General features: G+C 37.7%; 1 protein-coding gene and 1 pseudogene across 6 annotated transcripts in view; one reads left to right on the top strand and one right to left on the bottom strand.

Moving 5' to 3' along the window:
* The first annotated feature begins 5,211 nt into the window (after positions 1-5,211).
* The window catches only part of KANSL1L (KAT8 regulatory NSL complex subunit 1 like), a 139,895-nt gene continuing 124,487 nt past the window's right edge, over positions 5,212-20,619 (top strand). For 4 of the 6 annotated variants that reach the window (XM_047720944.1, XM_047720943.1, XM_047720945.1 and 1 more), the window contains exon 1: positions 5,212-5,390. The gene's annotated coding sequence lies outside the window, so the exon portion shown is untranslated. Of the gene's footprint in view, positions 5,391-19,218; positions 19,660-20,619 lie in introns of those variants that run through there. The other 2 variants (XM_047720941.1, XM_047720942.1) reach the window with 2 other exon arrangements.
* LOC125095516 (60S ribosomal protein L9-like) lies at positions 19,963-20,490 on the bottom strand (annotated as a pseudogene).

The following is a 20,619-nucleotide window of genomic DNA, read 5'->3' as shown; positions in this document are numbered from 1 at the left end:
ACTGAGCCACCCAGGCGCCCCCCAAATTTATTTTTTTAAAATTTTACCTTCTGGGGGCTCTCTGGGACCCTAAGGTTACCTTGAGAATGGACGTCAGGACTGAGAATGGCAGAAGGAAATAACAGAAAGCAGCCTGGGTCCTTCATGACCTTGTAGAACTGTTATATATTGCTATTTACCTTTAAACTTTTTTTAAAACCATATTTCATTAACTCTCAAGGTGCAATTTTTTTTGTATTATTAAAGGCCACTGTCAGTCAGACTGATAAAATGATTTCTTCTTGCATCAGTACCAAGGTCTTTTTGATTTTAGAAATGATAAATTCTAAAAAAATAAAATATGTTTCAGAATCAACAATATATTTTATGAGAGAGATAATTAACCTTTGTATTTTCTTTTAAGATTTTATTTATTTATTTGTCAGAGAGTGCGCGTATGGGACTTGATCCCAGGACCCTGGGATCATGACCTGAACCGAAGGCAGGTGCTTAACCGACTGAGCCACCCGGGTGTCCCAACCTTTGTATTTTTAAGGTATCATTATTTTGGGCTTTTGGATACATTTCATATGGATTATCTGCATCCTAGCTAAGATAGACTGGTTTTTAATTTTTCTGTCTACATTTTGGACCGCCATCTGAGAATACACACGGCAGATGGAGAAAGTGTAAATTAGGCTGTGAGGACAGTGTCCATCTCTGGGACAAATGAAGATGGCTCAGTCCTTCCCAGTGTCCTCCAGTCAGTCACCACTCCTGCTGGTGGAGCAGCCCCTGTCTGGAACATGCCAGATAAAGGCAGACATGATCTTTTTTCTGCCATGAACTCCTGGCAATTTTAGGAAGCTTATGGACAATTTCTAGAATGTCTTTTAAATTAAATCCCATTAAACTATATTTCAGTACAAGTTAAAAAAAAATGCTCCTTGAAATTCCTGAGTCAACTTTCATCAGAGCCCTTGTTTTAAAAATAAATTTTACTGAAGTATAATTCTCACACATTGGCATGTATCTGTTTTAAGTATGTTTAAGTATATGTTTTGTCAAATGTATGAACCCATTTAACTTCTGCAATGATCAAGATGTAGTTTTTCCAACATCCCTTATATTTATCCCGGTAAATTCCTCCTGTCCCAGGCCTAAGCAACTGCTTTCTGTGATGATATGTTAAATTCAAATTTTCTAGAACTTTATATAAGTGGAGTCATGTAATATTTAGTCTTTTGAGTCTTATTAATCACTCAGCATACTGTTTCAGACTTATCTATATTGTTCTGTGTATCAATAATTTTTTTCTTTTTTATTGCTGAGCAGTTATTTCATTATATGGATTGTCCCACCGTTTATCTTTTTACTGTATGGTGGATCCTAGGGTTGTCTCTAGTTTGGGGCTATTGTGAAAAATGGTGCTATTGATATTCATATACATTAGGAGTCATTTTTTATTCCTCTTCAGGCATGGGCCAGGTCGCACCACTCTTGTATCCTGCCTTGGTTCTAAGAATCTTATAGCTCTTGCTACCTACCCCTGCTCTTTGCTTGACTGTTGACACTGGCTAGTTAGAGCTAAATCTATCTTGAATAGGAGTTATCACCTTTTTAGCCTTGCTACTTCTCCAGTCCCACTTTCCAAACATGACTATAAAAAGAAAGAATTAAATATACCAGAATATAAAAGAGGAGGACAGTTGCCCTGGGCATGGAAATTTGAGGAGTAAATGGTACAGACTTCCAAACCAGTTTTCTATTCTAGGAAAGGTGGTGGGGAAAAATCTCTGCCTCTGGAGAAGGGTATGTCTGTCTTCAAATCCCATATTGGCCACACTTTATTAGTGTGAGAATTTGGATATATTATTTAACCTCACTGAGTTGTCTTTTTTTTCTAACCTGGAAAATTAATGTAAAACCCATTTTGCAAAATGTGAGCATTAAATGCATGCCTGCCCTCAACAAATATGTTTTGGAAGTATACATGTGCCAGGCCCTGTCCTTGGTTCTGGGGATATAGCAGTGAGCAAAATAGCAGAAGTTCCTGACCTCATGGAGTTCACATTCTACCACGGGAGATAAAACAACAAAAACCAAAAGAATAAAAACCTGTGTTGTTAGATGGTGGTAAGGACCACGGAGAAAAACAGAACAGGGAAGGGAGATAGAAAAGGATGTGTTTGTTACTGCTAGGGTATGAGCTGCTTAAGAGTAGAATATGATCTTTTTCCTGTATCGCTAGCATTTATCATAATGTAAGCTGTATATTAAGTGCTGCACACATGTTTCTTGAATGAAAAGAGTTACTGAATAAAAACCAGTGTTGAGGAGAGAAGCTTATCTCATGAAATCACTGTAATACTGCTTACCTGGTAATAATTATGTCAGCAAGAATGGTGCCTTTCCCTTCTCCTTGTCCTTACTGGTTCTGTAAGTCTCCTGGCCATTGTTATATTTTTTCTTAGAAGTCAGAATGCCTTTAATGTACCCTCTTTATAATAATATACCCTTGATCAAAAAAATTAATTATGTGCATTTTTTCCAGGCTTTTGCTGAATAAGTAATATGGAAAACAATTTAACAAATGGTTCAGTATGTCAATTTCATATTAAGGAGCATTGATATTTTACAATTTCTGGAAAACCAGCATACATATGCTACAAATATTAAAATATTTAGGGTAATGTTCAATGTCAAGAAATAATGTGCTTAGTATTTGGTTAATTGGAGTAAAAAAACTGTGCAGTGTCATCTCATACATATAAAAGATTGTGCTTTTCTTCTTTGGGCTTTTCTACATTTTTAAAACCAAGCCTATGTTATTAATTACTTCCTATTCCCCAAGTTTCTATTATTTTTAAAGTATCAAAAACAATATAAAAGAAATGAGAAAATTATGTTTCTATGATGGCTGCAGAGGGAGAGGGAGAAGCAGGCTCCCTGCTCAGCAGGGAGCCTGATGCAGGGCTCAATCCCAGGACCAGGAATCTTGACCTGAGCCAAAGGCAGACACTTAATCGAATGAACCACCCAGGTGCCTTCCTAAGGCTGTTTGGTGAACAAACTAGATAATGTGTATAAAAATGCTTCCTGGGGCACCTGGGTGGCTCAGTTGGTTGAGCATCTGCCTTCAGCTCAGGTCATGATCCTGGCATCCAGGGATCGAGTCCCACATCGGGCTCCCTGCTCAGCAGGGAAAAAAAAAAAAAAAAAAAAAAAAAAAAAATGCTTCCTGAATTATACTTGTGTAATTACAAAGCTCAATGCCTGTACCTTCTTCTACAAATAACACCAGGGCAGGAACCTTGTTTATGGCTGTAACTCCAATACCCATCACAAAACATGTGTGCAATAAATATTTGGTAAGTATATGAATACTTTGTTTTAGTAACTGATCATTATTTCACAGAAGAAAACTGTATCCTCCAGTAATTTGATGGCACTACAATTCCTTCAGGTTAAAATCTGAATTCCTGTTATTCAAGATTTACTCAATCTAGCTGACATGTACTTTTCCAGCCCAGTAATATCATTAACACAACCTCTACTCAAATTCAAAAAATACTATCTCCTGATTGATGCCTTCTTTCTTCTCTGTCCAAAGTCTTTAAAAACACCCAGCTGAAATAAAAAAGCCTTCCTTAGAACTATCTCAATCTTGATTTGACTTCTCAGACTGTTAATCTTAAAAAAAAATTTTTTTTTTTTTAAATATCTTACTCATTTTTGCATTTCTGTCCCCAGGGGCAGGGACAACCTTGAATATAGTGAATATCCAGTAAATATTTGCTGATTTAACTATTTACACAACACATCATTTGCTTACAAATTTTATTCCAAGGAAGGTAAATCAATTTCCTGAAACTCTTCCCTTACTCCATATGAAAGTGCAATTATTGTTCTGAGCAATCTTCAGAAAGTATTCTCTGCTATAAATGTAACCTGTCATAAAGTTATTGCAGTAATGTCCCAATGCACTAGAAAAACCAGGAACAGGCGGTTATTTTCTAATTTCAGTAATCCGTGTCACGCCTTATGGTTTGTTTTAACTCCAATTCCTAGGATTCCCCCGCCTGCCTACCCCGACCATCCGATCTCCTTCAATTAATAAGGTTGAAATAATGGCAATCGTCTTTTTGGATCTAAAATTCGAGCGCGCTTTATTCCCTAAATCATTTCATGTGTAAATTAGGTGCTTAAGAAAGCCTTAGTACATCATCTAAAGAGCTATATTTAGCGCTCAGTTTATTTAAAAAAGAGAGAGAGAGAGAGAAAGAGAGAGAGCGTGGCTGGGGAAATGCCCGGGTGTAGTTTAGTGGTGAGTGGAGCCAGGTGCAAGACTCTCAGAAATGTTTTTATGTGTCCCTGGCCAACTATCTCCGCACAAAACCCCGTTTATTTATTTGACTGCGCTACTGCAGAACAGAGTTAACTCCAACGCCACTCAAACCAGCTTTCCACAGATTTAAAAATGCTTGAGCAGGCGGCTCCTGATTTTTACCATAAAACGACCCAGCCGGACCCGTAGCAGATTTGTCACCCTACTTTAGAGCCTCTCGGGGGTCGTACAGAATTATGGCTCTGGATTTGAGCGCGGAGCACACATACAAGCAAACCCACAGAGACATACAGATTTGGCAACTGTGACAAAGCTTTGTTAAAACTTGCCCCTCGAGCCGCAGGGAGGGACTGGACACCAGGAGCCCGCTCAGCTCCAGAGCCGGCGGTAGGGCGTAATGCAGCCCGACTTTCCCCTCTCCTTGCTTTTCTTGTCACAGTAGTACAAAAATAGCAAAGCAAGGGCGGGAAGGCGCCCGCCCGTATTTTGGGGGGCGGGGGTGGGGGTGGGGTGGTGTGTGTGTACGCGCGCCCGTAATTTTGGGGAGGGTGGTGTGTGTGCGTGTGTGTGCGTGTGTGTACGCGCGCCCGTGCGTGCGCCTCCCGCTCGCAAGGGAAGATGTAAGGAGGAAGCGAGAACGACTAGAACCCACCCCCAGGGAGCCGCCGCGCCTCTGCACCAGGGTTCGGGCGTCGTGCTCCAGCCACTTCCAGAACGCTCTCAGCCGCTGCTGCAGGCCCCGCCCCCTGCCGGGGTTTCCCCGCCACCCGCACTCATTTGCATGGCGCTTCCCCTCCCCCGCTGCCATTGGCTGGCGTTGCGCCCCGCCCACTGCCCCTCCACCACGGCAGGGTTCCGTCCCCGAGCCGCCCGGAGCTGCGGGCAGCGGGCGGACTGTTAAACCGCGGCGGCGGCCGGGGCGGGAGCGGGGCGCGCTCTGGAGACGAGTCAGCGGCGCCCCGGGTGGGGGGAGGCGGGCGGGCAGCTAGAGATCACCTCAGCAGCCCCCACCACGGCCGGACCGAAGGTGCGGCGGCGGAGGGGAGCCAGGGCGCCCCAGCAGGCGAGTGGCCGGCGTCTCAGCGGCGGGCTGAGGGGGGTGGGTCTCCTCTGCCGGGGACGGCGGCGGGCGGGGAGGGGAGAGCGGAAAAGACCGCCGGGTGGACTTTCGGGCCAGGCAGCCGAACGGCAGCCCCTTCGCCTCCCGAATCCTGTGGGCTGTTGGACTCTGGGTCCCGGCACCGGATCGCGCTGTAGGGCAGGGGTCGGACGGCAGCCAAATTTAAACGGCTAAACCTAACAGCCTTGGCAGAAGCTGAGGGGAGGGGAGAAGAGGAGTGGAGGGAGGGGTGGGGGCGGACCTAGGAGTGGTCACGTGGAGTCAGGGGAGGGGCTTGGCAGGCCTCCCTTTTGTTTTGGCTGGCGCGTGCGCAGACGGCAGAACACGTGGTCTGCTGGGCCCGCCCCTTGTTTTAGCGGCCGCACCTCCTCGGGTGCGGTTGTGGTGTCTGCTGTTTTGGGGAAGCTCTGAAGCGGAGGCGTCTGTGTTGGATGCGACCCTTGTTTTCTTTATTTTATGCTTTATTTCAGGCAACGTTGTTTTGGTTTTCAGAATTAGATGGGGTGGAGAGGAGTCTAGAGAATAAGGAATGGTGTTTCCAAGTTTGTGTCTTCTTGGCATTCTGAAGGGACGGACGCTGCAGGAAAATTTGAGGATGTGTGCTGATTAGTAGCAAGAAAAAGAAGGCTGTATTCTGGTCATTAAAGAAAGGAAGAGGTTAGCTTTGCATCCAGGAAGGGAGACACTGGGATGGACCTTCTTGTCTTTCACTTTGAGAGGATTAGTTTTTGGTTGGTTCCCTGCCGGCTCTGCTGCGCAGATCCACTCCACCCTTTACCTCCGATCATCTGTGAGCCGCGGGGCTGGGGGCTGGGGGTGTTGGAGATTGATTTTTTTTTTTTTTTTTTTTTAACTGAGGGAAGCACATTCTTTTTTGATTCCCCAAACTCTAGTCAGCTGGTGAGATTTAAAACTAACTTCTTTCGTCTTACTCAGCTGGCTTAACTTCGCGCTTAGTTTGATTCTGTAGGAATGTTTTTAAAATACAGGATGGGGCAGTTTTGTTACCAACTAAACCATTGTGATATGTTTACCAATACTGCAGACAAAACTGACAGTGTTTTTGACTAGGAGAAAGTGGCTTTAAAAATAATTCACTCTTGGAGAAAAACCTGGTGTTCTGGAATGTGGAGTGCTTGAAAAAGAGGTTTAGCTTTGAGTGGTTTCTACTGTTTCCAATTCTCAACTGGCCGTTTCCTTGGGCAAGTCACAACCCCTCTTTTCTCGATGTTTGTTTCGTCTTGTAAATAGTTTCATAATACTGTCCCTGCTTTAAGAGATTGTTATGAGAATTAAATACCTTGTGTTAGTAAAAGTAGTTTACAATTTTTACCAACACTGCAAAAATACAGAAATTGCTAAGTGACAGGGTTTATAGTAAAAGTCAGTAATTTTTAAAAAATAATCCAGCATCTTGGAAGAGTATAAACTGAGTGAATCATGAAATAGGATATATTTGAATATCTTCAAAATCTATTGTAGTGACTATTATCTTTGATTCTCAGTTTTCACCTATTCAGATCAGTGTCAAGGTTGCCATCATTTATTTGTAGATAGATTATCATTACTTCTCTTCCCCAGTGCTTCTAGACTGTTTTTAGATGAAATTTTTCTTAATCCGGCCCAATTCTATCACATTTATTTTTTATTTATCTTTTGCGTGTATATAATATATGACTTTCAAATAACAATTGCTTATTTTCTTGAATAATCTTCTAAAAATAATTTGGAAAATAAAGATGAGTGCAAGTAACAATACAGTTTGCATTTCTAAATATTTATGTGTATTTGTGAATTTTTCCTATAACGGGGTTCATGTGTTATATTTTCATTTAATTCTACCTCATAAACGTTCCCATGTCATTAATCTTTGAAAAATTATATTTGGCTGCTTAAACTTGTATCATGTAAATATATTCTAAATTTTTCCTATTGGTAGATGTTTGGGATTTATTTGATGTTTTGCTAATATATAAACTTCATGACAGAGAATTGCCTTTTACATAAATCTTAGAGATTTTTTTTCCCCTTAGATTTGTAAAAGAAATTACTAGGTCAAAATCTAAAAGAAATTACTAGGTCAGAGTCTGGGATTGTGTGTGTGTTTAAGGCTCTTGAACATCATCAAATGACCTTTCAGAATGTTGTATGAATTCATACTCGTATATGAGCCAGGCTCACATTATGTCCTTGTTCATCGTCTAGTGTTAGTATTGAAAGAGAAAACCTTGCTTTAATTTGCATTAAAATTTTTCCACTTATGTCTGTGATATATCTATTTTCGTAATTTACTGTAAGCTGCTTCAAGGAGAAGAATATATTTCGTATATGACATGTTGCAAATCACAAAGTGGGTGCTCAATGAATACTTGCCAGTTGGCTTATTAATATTTACCCTTTTGACCTCTGGAAGATCAGGAAGTGCTGTCTTGCTTTTTTGTCTTACTCGGTTTACCAGTACGTTGTTGGCAATATACCTTTATTGTTGATTCATTACTTTGAGTACTTCTGCCTTCAGTTCAGATAGGCGCTTCACGGATCTCACAGTTGTCTACTAAAAGGTCCGGTGAATTCTCATGTTCACCTGCTGCATTATCCAAGAGTTTTATCCAGTTTTTTATGCCATTTGTCATGATAAACTATTTCATTTCTTTTCTTCATTTATCTATCTTGTATGGAATTTCACTTACAGATTTCACTCTGATCATTCTAGTTTCACGTGTAGCCTTTTCTTTGTAATTTTTTAAAAACCTGTCTAAAGTTCCTTTGTTTTATTATTTACATTGTTCCTGACAGTCCACCTATTACTGCCTATAATATCTTTTACTGCCTTTAACTTAACCATGTAAACTTTGTATGTATGTCATCTGTAATTTTTATTTTCATTTATTCAGTGATTTTCCTTTCATGTCCTTTTGTATTAGTCTGTACAGTTTTAGATTGTAAAGGAGGCAGAAAGCTTTTTTTTTCGGGTTTAGAATTGTGTGAAGGATTGTTTACCAGTTGGGTTTCACAGGTTATAAACTTCAAGGAGTGGGGCTTGTTGCAAGAGAGTGACAGGTCATAGGGAATTTGCAACCCATTTATTGACTTTAAAGCATATCATCTTATACCTCTATCCTAAAAGTCCTGACTGCATTGTGGGACTAAAAGGGAACACTGTACATAAGGAGGACTGAATCGCCAGTACCATCTTAACATTACTTTCTCTATATTCAATTTCAAAAGGCGAGGAAGGTGTATCATTTCCACAAGATTTCTATTTGTTTTTCCTTTTAAATTTTGTCTTAAGAGAGATTTCAGTGAATTGGGCTCCATATTGTATGTAGGATAAATAACCAGCAAATGTTAATAAAAATGGTAATATTGTACTTGCCTGTGGACAGTCTATAATGAAAATCTGAAGACAATAATGAAAGTCTTTAATACTTGGTAATATGTTTAGGTTTTGGAGGCACATTTTATTTCTGTATGGATGTGACAGTTCTCTAAGTATTGCAGAACAGAGAGAAAATGCATTCATTTATAATATTGAGGTTTTGTTAGTATTTGTAATGAGCTTTGTATTTATTATCTGGTTTCGGTCCTATAAGACCAAGAATTCTCAAGCATGTTTTTCGAAGTAATTTTTTAAAAAAATTTTTGTGTAGATCATTAATCAGTGTTTAACAACATGAAATTAAATTGGAGCAAATATAGTATACTTCACATGTACATTTCTGGATCCAAGCAGATGTACACACACACAAAAACAACTGTACATTTATATTCCTATGAGTCATGCACTTATAACTGAATAGTAATAATTCTGCTTGAAGTATGATCTGTTTGATGTATTATGTGGCCACCCAAGTGGCTTTATCTTTAATTAAATTCCTTTAGTCTTCAAAGAGAATTCCTTTTTAGGGATAGTTTTCAAAGTGGAAGAAGTTCTTGCTGTAAACATTACTGAGTACAAAGTACTGAGCCAACTGTACCCTGGTCATGCCAATTACTGCAGTGTTTTCTGCTGTAAATTGAGAAAGCCCATATTCAACAAAGAAATCTTGAAAACATGACACTTTGAAAATGAAAACATACACATTTGTATTTATATCTTCCATTAATTCCTATATATTTGAAGAGTAATACTATACCAGTGTAAACTCTTCTCTCATTACTTCTATTTTAATTAGATTTTTCCTTTGAGTTACAAATTAACAATTTGAGTCTTATATTTTAGTAATGTTTGAAATGCCTCTCATATTTTGCTAGGGGAATTTCTTTTTTTCTTATTCTTCCTCTGACTGTTATTCTAATGGATCAGATGTCTGAAACACATTTAAGTTGTAACTGTGGAAATAATTTTTGTCCCTACGTCAGGCTTGTCCCCTTTCTCAAAATTCTGTTGGCCATTTTTATTACCTAAAACTTAAGGTTGTATCTGCCTTCATGATAATGCAGTTCCTAGTCTGTGTTATTACATTTAAGAGAATTGGGATTATCCAGATTCCAGTTGAAAGAGTAAATTTAATATTCATGGTGGATTTGAATAGGCTATTTTCCATGGACTGTATGGAGTATACCAACCCATGCTAGAATATAAATCATAGTTAAAATCTGGAGTAGTACTTTAGGGGGTGGACAAATCAGATTTGGCCTTTAATTTTTAATGTTAATTTTCGGGAGGAAGGGTGGTTCTTATCTAAATTATTAGATTATCAGTTTCAATTCTGAAGATAGACTAGCTTAGCAAACTTTTGATTTTTTTTTTTTTTTAGAATGTATGCCAAAAATTATTTGGCACATATGACTTACATATTGTAAAGACCTGATTTAGGTGTCGGGATCAACTCAGTGGTAATTGACATCATAATTATCTCACTATGTACATGCAATTTTTGAGGGATGACATAATATTTCTGTATCTCACGATGTCTGCAGGCCCATTTACACTTAATGCTAAATTCATAAATATGTATGATTCATAAAAAAAGATCATGTTACTAATGGAAACATATGCATCAGGGCAAAGCTCTTTCTTTGTTGTAACGTAACAACTGATTTCTTAATTCACAATGAATGTATGTGTTGGGATTAAATTGTAGACCAAAAATTAGAATTTATGATAAAGACTTTTTACTGAACCAGTTTGATTTATGTAATAATGAAGTTTAATATGGATAAAAAGAAAGACAAAAAGTTTTGATTCTTTGTAGTTTTAAAATGTTTATTATTTAAAGGCATAAACCAGCTGGCCTGGCTGCAGTTTTCTCTCTGGTTGGTATTTTTTTGTGAGACTTCTAAGATCTGGACTGTTCACTGCAGGGTTATTTACTTGGTGGATTATCTGTAAAAGATTTATAACAGATTAGTTTTTGGTTTTGTTTTTTGCCACTCTCAAAATTTCTGGGCTGAGTATGTGCTAAAGAATTTTTTCATTAATTAAAACTGGAATGTAAGTTGAAAACTTTGTTGTAAAACATAGAAGTGAAATTCATGCTCAGGAAATATAGTTGATTTTTGGATTATCAAGAACATTTGCTTCTTGACAGATAATTAGGATAATCTAATTCCTTTCTTTGAAAGGGTACCGATATGGTTGGTTTCTTACCTTGCAGATCCTGTTAGTTTAATATTTCAGCTCTGTATTTGTGGCCAAAAAGAGTTTTTTTTCCTCAGTTTTATCCATTACAGGTTTTTTGAAGTCCTATATGCTAAACTCTTAGAAGAGGGACCTGTTTTGCTGAGTATCTTAGGTATATATGAAATAAATGGTGCCTGGAATAAATAGAGTACAGTATTTTAGTAGCGAGAAAGAATTTCTTAGATTTAGCTAAGATCCAAATACTTTTGCACCACACAATTATGTGCGTGATTAGAAACTGAATAATTGGAAATCAGAATAATTAGAAACTAAATATTCATAAGAAGATCAAGCTGCTTCTTTGAAAGCTTTTTAAGTATTTGTTTTTTCCATATTTTTGAACATTTTGAAATATTACAGGTGCCTAAAAATACAAAACAGTATGTTTAGCTAAGAGCTTTAGGGACTGTTATTTTAGTTAATGGTTGATTCCCGTTTATTGGGGGGACTATATACTTTGTACTGCCCAGTACAATAGTCCTTAACCACATATGACTATCAGACACTTGAAATGTGGCTAGTTGAAATTGAGTTAGTTAAGTGTAAAAAAACATTGGATTTTGTGACTTAGCACACATACAAAACATAAAATACTTCATCAAGATGTTTTTATATTGATTACAGATTGAAATAATATTTTAATAATATTTTAATTTTAAGTTCCTTTTTTACTTTTAAAATATGTCTAGTAGCAGATATAAAATTAAATATGTAACTCACATCATATTTCTATTGGACAGCAGTGTTCTGTACTAATATTTCCTAACTTGAAGACTCCTTTCATAATAAAGTATCTCATGAACCTCCTTTCTAGACATTTAAAAATATAGTTGGTGCTTGAACAATATGGGGATTAGGTGTGCTGACCCTTCATACAGTTGGAAATCTACGTATAACATTTGACTCCCCCCAAAACTCAGCTACTAATAGCCTACTGTTGACTGGAAGCCTTACCTATAATACAGCTGATTAACACATATTTTGTATGTGTATTATATACTCTATTCTTACAATAAAATAAGCTAAAGAACGTTATTGAATCATAAAAAATGTTTTTATAGTATTGTATTTATTGAAAAAAAAATTCTACATATATAAGTGACCTGCACAATTCAAACCCATGTTTTTTAAGGGTCAAGTATAATTTTATTATTTTTGATGCTATTTATTGAAGAAATATTTGCTAAGGGCCTGCTTGCTATGTGCCACACAGTGTTCTAGGATACAGCACTGAGTGAAAACATTCAAACCCTGCATTCATGTGGCTTTTGTTTTAAATGAACCACTGTATTAAAATTGTATTACATAAATTTGTTGTGTACTTACAACAAATTTATGTAATACAATTTTAATACAGTGGTTCATTTATCCAGTGATATATACTATTTAATTTACTTTTGGCATTTGTCTTGTTCATGTTCTCTGACCTTTCTGGATCTGTGGTTTGATGTCTGACATTAAAGAAATTCTCCGTTGTGTCTGCTTCATGTATTTCTTCAGCTTCTGGTATTCCCATTAAATGTAAACACATTTTGTAGTTGTCCCACACTTCTTGGATATTCTATTCTGGCTTTTTGTTTGTTTGTTTTCGTGTTTTTCTCTTTGCTTTTTAGTTTTGGAAGTTTCTGTTGACATGCCCTCAAGCTCAGAGATTCCCTTCTTAGCCGTGTCCAGTTTCCCAATGAGTCCATCAAAGGCATTCTCATTTTTGTTACAGTGTTATTGATCTCTAGCTAATTCCTTGTTTGATTCTTAGAATTTCCATCTCTTTGTTTATATTATGTATCCTTGCATGTACTTTTTCCATTAGAGGCCTTAGCAAATTAATCAAACTTGTTTAAGTTCTTTTAAATTTACAGTTTCATGATTCCAACATTCCTGCCATATCCAAGTCTGGTTCTGATGCTTGCTCTGTCTCTTCAATCTGTGTTTTTTACCTTTTAGTATACCTTATAATTTCTTGTTGAAAAAGATGACATGATGTCCTTGGGTAAAATGAACTCCAGTAAATAGGCCTTTAGTAAGATGTTGGAGAAGCATATTTTAGAGAGAGAGAGAGCATGAGTCAGGGGAGAGGAAGAGGCATAGAATCCCAAACAAATTCCTGGCTGAGTGTGGAGTTGACATGGGCCTTAGTCTCAATATCCTGAAATCATGAGATCATGACCTGAGCTGAAATCAAGAGTCAGATGCTTAACTGACTGAGCCACCCAAGTGTCTCCTGGGGAAGCATTCTGTAGGCTGATGGTTAGGCCTGTCTTTTAGGAAGCCTGTGCCCCTGGGCTGTGAACTGCACAAATGCTTCTTAGTTTTTTTCCCTTTTTTTTTTTTTAAAGATTTTATTTATTTATTTGAAACAGAGAGAGAGAGATCACAAGTATGCAGAGAGGCAGGCATAGAGAGAGAGAGGAGAAAGCAGGCTCCCCGCTGAGCAGAGAGCCCGATGTGGGCCTCGATCCCAGGACCCTGAGATCATGACCTGAGCCGAAGGCAGAGGCTTAACCCACTGAGCCACCCAGGCGCCCCAGTTTTTTTCCCTTTTTATGAAGGACAGGATGGCTAGATGGGGCTGGGGTTGGCCGTTCTTTTAATTTACTTTTAACTGAGAAAAAGCAAGGCTTTTCAACAGATTGCTTAGAGAGTAATATATCATGTGTCACTTTGTTATCCTTATTTTATTTGACTTCATTGTAGCATTCGATAGAGCTGCCCCTGTTTTCTTAATGTATTTTTAAATACTTTGCGGATCTCAATTGCCATATACTCTGGAATTTCCTTCTCACTGACTGGTCTTTTAGGGTTCTTATTCTTTGGTAGCTCTTCCTCCTTTATCTCTCCCCAAATGTGAATGAACCCCAGGCCTTGATAGTGGGCTCCTTTCCCTTCTTTACCTGTATTCTCTCCCTAGATAAACTTTTCTGGCCCTTTGGCTTTAAACACTATAACCAGTGACTCCCCAAAATGAATCTCTCTGAATTCTTGCTTGAACTCTAGACTTGTTTATCTGACTGCTTCCACTTGGATGGTTAATAGGTACTTCAAAGTCAACATATCCCAAACAGAACTTTTTATTTTTCTCCCTCAACCTTCTGTCTCCTCAAGTTTTCTCGGTTTCAGAAAATAGCATCACTGACTACTCCGTTGCTCAACCCAAAAATCTAAGAGTCATACGTAATTGCTTCCTTTACCTTAGGCCCCATAAAATCTTGGTTGTCAAAAGTTTTGTAAATTCTACCTTGAAATGTATCTTAGATTCATCCATTTTCATTCTACTACTACTACCTCACCAGTCCCAAGGCACTGGTACTATCTCTTGTTTAGATTACTTCAAGCAACTTTTTAATTGGTCTCCCTGCTTGTTTTCTTGGAAGATATTTCCATTCTTTCTCCTAAAGAAACCTTTTCTTGATAGAACAGCTAGAGTAGTTTTTTTAAAAATATAGATGTAAATTAGATCATGTTACTACCTTATCCAAATACCTTTAGTGGTTTTCCTTTGACTTACATAAAATGTCTTGGCAAACTATTTGCCTCTCTGATCTTATTTCCTCTTACTTTGTCTCTCTGGCTCATTATATTCTAGATATTTGTTATTTTTTTTCCACAAACACACCAAAATTATTCCTGCTTTAAAGCATTTTTTTTGTTGGCTTTTTTCCTTGGAAGGCTCTTAACCCCCAAATCTTGGTTGGTTTATCGTTGTCATTGCAGCGCTCAGAGCAGATGTCACCAACACAAGGCCTTCATTCATCTACAAATCTAAAGTAACTCCTCTCCCAATGTTGACATGCTATATCACTCTTTAGTTTTTTATAAGAACACTAGGGAACCCTTTTTACTTTTTTTTTTTTGTCTGTTTACTGTATAGTTAGCTACCATTTGCTAGCATGTAAGCTCTTTGAGAATAGAAACTTTATCTTTCACGTTCACTGTCATCTTTATAGTAACTAAGATGGTGTTTGTTATATTTGCTTAGTTAATATGTATTAACTGAATTGCCGAATGTTCGGTTTTATACTAAGTATATATTAAATGGAGGTTAAAAATCTAGCTTCTGTCAAAAATAGACAAAACTATATGACTCAAGGTTGGCCATTTCTTCATTTTCTGCTTTTTGAAAGTCAATTTTTTTATTTCTTTTTTTAAACTTTATTTTGGTAATTTTGGAAAGTTTTTGTTTTGTTTTTGGTTTCTAGTTCCTTGCCTTTTCCATATGAATTTTTTTTTTAAGATTTTATTTATTTATTTGTCGGAGAGAGAGAGTGAGCACAAGCAGGGGAGTGGCAGGCAGAGGGAGACGCAGGCTCCGTGTTGAACAAGGAGCCCAATGTAGGACTCTATCCCAGGATCCTGGGATCATGACCTGAGCCAAAAGGAGACACTGAACTGGCAGAACCACCCAGGTATCCCTCAACATGAATTTTTGAATCAGCTTGTTGATATTAGCAAAAAATTCTGCAAAGATTTTGATTGGGATTGTGTTGAATCTACAGATCAGTTTTTAAAGAATAATTGACATTGTAACAATATTCGATAATTTAATCCATGAACACAGCCTATCACTCCTTTTAGGTGTTCTCTGTCACCCAAGTGTCCCTATTTTTTTTTAATTGTTTAATATGGTGAATATCAATTATTATTTATTTATTTTAAGAGGGAGTGAGCAAGTGCGAGTGGGGAGTGGGAAAGAAGGGCAGAGGGAGAGGGAGAGAGAATCTTAGGCAGGCTCCACCTTTAGTGCAGAGCCGGATGTGGTGCTCTGTCTCACAACCCTGGGTTCATAACCTGAACCAAAATCTAGAGTCAGTTGCTTAACCAACTGAGCCACCCATGGACCCCCAGTGATTGGTTTTTTAAAATAGTATTGAGCCACAGTCGGATTGAGTGGCTGAGTCTTGATTTTGGCTCAGGTCATGATCTCAAGGTCCTGGAATCTGGTCCCCTGTTGGGCTCTGTGTTCAGTGGAGAGTCTGCTTCAGGAGTCTCTCTCCTCCTGCCCTTCTCCCTGCTCATTCACTTTCTGTCTAAAGTAAATAAATCTTAAAAAAAAAAAAAAGATAAAAAAGGGTGTCTTGGTTGTTAAGCGTCTGCCTTCAGTCCAGATCATGATCCTAGTGTCCTGGGATCAACCCGCATTAGGCTGTCTGCTCAGTAGGGAGTCTGCTTCTTCCTCTCCAGCTCCCCTGTTCTTGTGTTCCATCTTTCACTATCTTTCTCTGTCAAATAAATAAATAAAATCTTAAAAAAAGCACCGAGCCAGTATGTACTAACGGAAAACCACAATTGGTGGTGACACATTATTTTTATATATTGCTTTGCTTATAACATTTATTTTAAAAATAATAATTGAAATAGGTGTTATGATTTGTTACTACTTTAATCTTGGAACACATTTCAAAATCGTGACTCACTTGTTTGTTTGTTTATTCAATCAACAAATAGCTGGCAGTTGTATACCAGGCATTGTTTTAAGTGCTGGCAGTTGGAACCTTGACCAAAATCTAGGTCTGCCCTTAAAATAAATTCCTCACTAGAATGTAACAAAATATCAGATCATGGCTATCAGGAACAATAAGCATTATAAGGGAATGGAGTGTCATGAATTGAGTGGCTAAAGCTATTTTACGTATATTAGTCAAGCCAAGATTCTGATGAGGGGATTGTAGAGCAGAAATATGAATGAATTGAGGGAGCCAACTGATTTATCTGTGAAAAATTGTTCCAGGCTGAGAGAATTGCAAGTACAAAGACCCTGAGGCAGGGACTATCTGCTGTGTTTCAAGAATAACACAGAGGCCCGTGTTGCTGGAGTGTAGTAATCCATGAAGAGAGATGTTGAGTATGAAGTAATCAGGGACTGATAACGTAGAACTTTGTAGGCCATGGAAAGGGCAACTTTGGATTTTATTCTGAACATCATGGTAAACACTTACTTATTCACCAGATATTTACTGAGCATCTGCCATATGTCAGATACTTTTTCACGTTGCTGGTCCTTGGAGTTATTGTGTGTTTAGTTCTAGACCACCAAAACAAAGCAAATATTGCAATAAAGTAAGTCAAATGAATTTTTTGCTTCCCAGTGCATGTAAAAGTTACGTTTATACTATACTGTGGTCTGTTAAGTATGCAATAGCATTATGTCTGGAAAAACAAGATACACTTGACTTTTGAACAACATAGGTTTGAACCCTCTGGGTCCACTTATACACCAATTTTTTTTTCCAATAAATAAAATGCTGTAAATGTATTTTATCATATGATTTTCTTAACATTTTCTTTCCTTTAGCTTTAATGTAATAATATACTATATAATACATATAACATAAAATATGTGTTATTTTACTGTTCATATAATTGGTAAGGCTTCTAGTAGTTAAGTTTTGGAGGAGTTAGAGTTATACATGGATTTTCAACTGTGTTGGTGGTTGGCATCTCTAACCCCTGCATTGTTGAAGGGTCAGCTGTACATAACCTTAATTAAAAAATAGTTTGTTGCTAAAAACTTTAACTGTCATCTGAGCTTTTGGTGAGTCATAATCACTAATCAAGACCACTATTACAAATATAATAATTATGAAAAAGTTTGAAATATTGTGAGAATTACAAAACTGTGACACAGACGTGAAGTGAACATATGCTGTTGGAAAAACAGCACTGATAGACTTGCTTGATGCAGGGTTGCTAGAAACGTTTAATTTGTAAAAAAACAAAAACAAACAAAAAAACCCCCACTATCTGCAAAGTGCAATAGAGTGAAGTGCAATAAAATGAGGGATGCATGTAGTAGTTAACAAAATGGTCGGAAATCCAAGCCTTTATAGATCTTTAGAAATGTTAATGTTAAGTGTAGTGTATGTAATATGGAGGAAGTCAGAAATGATAGAGTTTAGAGTTATCAGTTAGGATACTTTGTTATATGTAATCACATATTTCAATAATTTTAAAAAAATTAGGATAATGCACTATGTTTAATGATAAAACTAAACATTAAATGGGATTTATTCCGGGGATACAAGGGTGATTCAATATTTGAAAATCAATCACCATGTTCTATCACATAAAAGAAAGACTATATGAACATAATTTCTTATTTTTAGGAGACATCAGAATTCATGAGTTTCTTTTGATTGTAATGTAGAAAGACTTTCAGGCTGAAATTTTTATAAGGATACACTTGGGAATATAATATAGAGGAACTTCATGGTATCCTAGTACTGGAACTAGAATGGATGGGCTTTCCAGAGACTAGAACTCAAAAGTCTTCATATCCAAGTGTATTAGTTATCTATTGCAATGTAACAAATGGGCCCCCAATTTAATGTCTTTATTTCACAGCTTCTGTGGGTCAGGAATCTAAGCATAGCTTAGCTGGGTGCTTCTGGCTCAGGACTTGACACAAGGCTACCGTCAGTGTGTTGGCTGGGGCTTCTGTCATCTGAAGGCTTGATTGGGGAAGGATCTGCTTCTCACATTACTCACTTAACTTCTGTCAGGCTTTAGGTAGTTGCTGACTGTTGGCCAGAGACAGGAGTTCTTTGCTGTGTGGGTCTTCCCGCTCACAGTATGGCAGCTGGCATCCCAGAGTGAAAGAGGGTGACAAGATGGAAGCCACAACCTCTTTGTAACCTAATCTCAGAAGTGATATCCCATTACCTTTCCTGCATTCTGTTTGTTAGAAGCAAGTTAGCAAATCCAGTCCATACTCAGGAGGAAAGGATTACCCAAGGGCATGAATACCAGGATATGGGGATTACTAAGATCATTTTAGAAACTGCCTGTCATACCAAGTAAGCCCTAGAGATCTCACCAGAGTTTTTTGTGTGTGTTTTATTCTAGTTCTCTACCATAAATGCCCCTAAACCAGTGTAAATGTACATAATTTTTGGCTACTAATTATAGTTCTTGATTAATATTTATTTATTTATGCCTCTTAGTTTTCCCTTAAATTTAGTTTATGCAGGACTAAGATGAACTCTGCTACCTCATGATATTTTACCTTCTGCCCCTGCTGTTACCCACTTTGAATATGTCCCTAAAGCCTTGTTCAGATTTTTGGGAGAGAGAAGGTGGGTAGGGAGGGGATAGAGTATAGTGTCTTTTAAATACGCCTACCTCATCTGTGATTAACACAGTTTTCCTTAGGAAGCAAATAAATATCTAAATACTATTGTAGATGTTTATTGAGTAGAAAATAATAGACTATTTCTCATAAAGTTAGAAAATTTTGAGATATACAGATTTTGGGGAGAGAATTATACAGAAATCTCTACTTCATTTTTTGAGTATAAAAAAGGCAAACATCTCTCTATATTTTTAAGTCAGTTCTATGCCCATCATGGGGCTTGAGCTCACGACCTTGAGATCAAGAGTTGCATGCTTTACTGATTGAGCTAGCCAGGTACCCCCAAACATTTATATTTTTATCACACAGAATTAATAACCATTAACATTTGTTCATTTTGCATTTAAGTCTTTTTCACCCAGGTAATAAAGTCTGTAGTTGAAACTCAGCTTCTCTTAAACCATCACTCTTTGTTCTGTTTTATGGAACTTACCTGATGTGCAACTACTGTTACAAATCTGGTGGGTGTTTTTCTGTTTCTTCTTCTTTTTTTTTTTTTTTTTTATTTGACAGAGAGAGAGAGAGATAGATCACAAGTAGGCAGAGAGGCAGACAGAGGGGGGGAAGCAGGCCCCAAGCTGAGCAGAGAGCCTGATGTGGGGCTTGATCCCAGGACCCTGAGATCACGACCTGAGCCAAAGGCAGAGGCTTAACCCACTGAGCCACCCAGGTACCCCTGGTTCATTTTTTATTCTTGCAAACACATAAAGACACATGCACATGTATGTGGTGTGGTCTTGTGTTTGTATTTTTTTTTTTCCAAATCAATAGAGGTTTTATTGAATCTTTGAAATAACCACAAATAAGTCTGAAAAATCATCCAGTATACTGCTGTTTCTGTAGCTGGACAACTAGATCTTATTCATCAGCCTGCTAAATTGTTCCTTTTTGAGAAGCATGGAAAACATCCAAAAATTTTCTGATATCTTTGTTTTTAACTGTTGTGGCTTGCTGAATCAAAACAGCTGAGTTTGATACAAGTTCGGTGTTACTTCAAGAATTAAGTCATCTTTCTGGACTTGAGATACTGAACAAGCAATACTTGGCCTCATCCAAACTCTGAGGATATATTTTTCACCCAAGAAATTTTCATTTTCGACAGGAGAACCATTCTTTTGAATAGCAATATTGATGGGGAAATGGGCATACACAGACCTCATCTTGTGGTAGAAGTTCAGTGTAATGCCCTTGCTCATGTTCTGTACATGACTGTAGATAGTGTGAACAATTGCCAGTTCTTTTCTGTTTCCCCACTATTTGTCATCTTGGAACCTCTTCTTTATCTTTCCAAGGAGATTGAGTTTTTTTTTTTTTTTAATTTTTTAAAATTAGAACGAGCAGTGGGGAGGGACAGAGAGAGAGGGAAAGAGAGAAGCAGACTCCCCGCTGAGCAGGGAGCCCTATGTGGGGCTTGATCCCAG

The sequence above is a fragment of the Lutra lutra genome, chromosome 3 (genome assembly GCF_902655055.1).
Source record: "Lutra lutra chromosome 3, mLutLut1.2, whole genome shotgun sequence".
In the NCBI taxonomy this organism is placed as follows: domain Eukaryota; kingdom Metazoa; phylum Chordata; class Mammalia; order Carnivora; family Mustelidae; genus Lutra; species Lutra lutra.
This window is presented reverse-complemented; position numbering and strand designations above follow the sequence as displayed.